We start from the raw sequence: 3,105 nt of genomic DNA on the forward strand, positions 1-3,105 counted from the left end.
ATATATTTCTCATGATGTGATTATAGCAAGGATACTTAAATAATAAATAATAAATATTAATTAATTAACAATTAAGGTGTAGATGAATTGAAAGAAATTCGTCTTTTCTCTCATAAAAATAAGCTGAGTAAATTTAAATTCTTTTTTCTGATAATGAGCCTGTTAAGCACAAAATGAGGCATCCTTTTTCAGATGTAGACATTTTGTTAGTGTTTCAGGCATAGGTTGGAATTCTTCCTCTTACAATCTAATATACAAAGTAAAGTAATCTGTGGAAGTTTTAAATAAGACAAATATTATTTTAATATACTTTAATATTTCTTAACATTAAGCAACTCCTTCCTAAAATCTTTAATTTATTATGTGCATTATAAACATTGTAGTTTTGGCTGATTTGGGTTAGAAATGCCTCAGTGGCCAAAGGCACTTGCTGCTAAGCTCAAAAACCTAAGTCTAATCCCTGGAACCCACCTGGTGGAAGCAAAGAGCAAACTACTTCAAGTATGTACAGGAACACACACACATTAAATAAATGTAATTTTTAAGAGTTAGTTTATAGGCCACCCTCAATGAGACTTCATATTCTCCACAGGCTCCGTGATATTTTGGTCATCTTGTCTGACCCAGGAAGGTTCCAACTATGTCAAACAAGGAACAGAAGGCGGTGAAGAGAAGTGCCAAGCACGTAGATAACACCCTTCCATCATCAGATGACTCCAAGAACCCGGATGCACTCAACCTGGCAGACAATCCAGCAGTTGGTACCAGTGAGATGGGCAGCCATTCTTCAGGATCAGATGTGCAAGGGGCCAGGGAGCCTGTTCAGAAGAGAATGCAGGATTTCAAAGTGATATTATCCGGTTTCTTATGGACAAGAGGAAGCAGTTTGAAAGGATGTAAATGCCTCTCAGAACCCCAAATGAAAACCTCCAGGGTAATTTGAAAGCTCAACAGAAGTCAAGGCAGGAGCTTAAGTGTCTGTACTGTGAAAGGTTTGTGTCCTTGTACCAGAAGTGGCTGGATGAGGTGGGCAGCACAAGGGCCCAAGAAGAACACCTCAGTTTTATAATTCTGCAGCAAATGAAGATTTTACAGACGGCTATAGTGGACCATGAAACCAAGTTTGAAAATGTTAAAAATATGTGTGACACATTTTTGAAGAAAGCTAACAACTTGAGTAAACCTCACAAAACCTTTATTGGTGGTAAGCAAACTAATGTGGAGAAGGAAATCTCCAAGGTGCAGGACAGAGTTATCATGGAAACTTAAGAGCAAGATGGATCCGTTGTTGAAACATACCTTCAGTCCCTGATCCTTGACCACTCTGAGGAAACCATCTGAATCTCACACATAGGATGCACAAGGAAGGGAGTGTTAGCCATGCTAAGAAGACATTGGTAGTAGTCAGTGCGGCTCCTTTCTCTTTAGTTTGTTAGAATTGAGACTGAGACTCTATTAACCATTAAGTGAACCCCCAGCAGTTAGTTCTATGAGAAACAACAGTTAAATGTGGAACTTCCAGGCTCGTGACAGCAAGAGAGATACATTCTGCCCAGTAATGGCAATTATATTTTGGAAGCAAATGTCATTTAATTTTGTGGTTGGTTCTCTGTCACTTCCCCAACGTGAATGTTACCGTACTTATTTTAGGAAGAAGTGAATAAAGATGGGGCCTGTTTTGCTGAGAGAAAAAAAGAGTTTATTAAAAATTAAAGCAAGAAACCCCAGATGTGGAAGCAGATGACAGATGATGTTTTCTAAATTGTCAACATACACCAATTATCTATTTGTCTTTAGGAAATACAGGTGTTAAAGTAATAATTTCTCTTTTGAATTATGAAATGAAAACTTTTAGAAATTACTGCAACATCCAAATACATAAGGAACTAGAGGTGATGAGATGTGACTTAAAGCCTTTGTGGTAGTCTGCTGACACGCACGGTCATGCCGTGGGATTAGACTGGTTCTTTGGGATGGGATCCATTCACATTATGAAGCTCCTTTGTCTAGAACCATTTCAGTTTAATTCCCACAAGTGTATAAATTTGGATAAATAGGTAAAAACACTGCAGCTAATATTTATACTATATAATATGAATATGTTAATATTACTGCCAATAACTTGTAAACATTTTTACAACATGGCTATGGAAAAAGTTATTTAATTTTTATCACATTTATCTACTTATTGTATGTGTACATATTTGTGCCTCTGAGTTTGTGAAGGTCAGACAATTTTGGGGAGTTGGTTTTACCATATGCGTAGAAGGGACTGAACTCAGGTCCTCGTGAATGCACCATTTCTTTTACTAATCTCTCTTGTCAGCGCAGAAAGTATATTTTTAAAAAGAGAGACATTAAATTTTAATTTATTTTTTGATATCAGACTTTGCTGTGCAGCTTATGTAGCATTTCTTTTTCTTTTCTTTTTTTTATTCGATGAATTCTTTATATTTTAAGTGATTTTCCCTTTCCTGGATACCCCCTGCCTGAAAGTCCCATAAACCCTCTTCCCTCCCCCTGTTCCCCAGTCCACCCCTTCTCTCTTCCCTGTTCTGATATTCTCCAACACTGCTGCACTGAGCCTTTCCAGGACCTGGGGCCACTCCTTCCTTCTTCTTGGGCATCATTTCATATGTGAATTGTGTCTTGGGTATTCCAAGCTTCTAGGCTAATATCCGTTTACCAGTGAGTGCATACCATGAGTGTTCTTCTGAGACTGTGTTACCTCACTTAGGATAATGTTCTCCAGTTCCATCCATTTGTTTAAGAATTTCATGAATTCATTGTTTCTAATGGCTGAATAGTACTCCATTGTGTATATAAACCACATTTTCTGTATCCATTCCTCTGTTGCGGGACATCTGGGTTCTCTCCAGCTTCTGGCTATTATAAATAGGGCTGCTATGAACATAGTGGAGCATGTATACTTATTATATGCTGGGGAATCCTCTAAGTATATGTCCAGGAGTGGTATAGCAGGGTCCTCCTGAGTATCATTCGCAGTTTTCTGAGGAACTGCCAGACTGATTTCCAGAGTGGTAGTACCAGCTTGCAACCCCACTAGCAGTGGAGGAGTGTTCCTCTTTCTCCACATCCTCACCA

The 3,105-nt window shown here is 38.3% G+C and overlaps 1 pseudogene; it reads left to right on the forward strand.

Annotated features, from left to right (window-relative positions):
- Nucleotides 1-640: 640 nt before the first annotated feature.
- Nucleotides 641-1,341, forward strand: LOC127680503 (X-linked lymphocyte-regulated protein 5C-like; annotated as a pseudogene).
- Nucleotides 1,342-3,105: the final 1,764 nt, after the last annotated feature.

This window comes from Apodemus sylvaticus, chromosome 3, assembly GCF_947179515.1.
Source record: "Apodemus sylvaticus chromosome 3, mApoSyl1.1, whole genome shotgun sequence".
NCBI lineage: Eukaryota > Metazoa > Chordata > Mammalia > Rodentia > Muridae > Apodemus > Apodemus sylvaticus.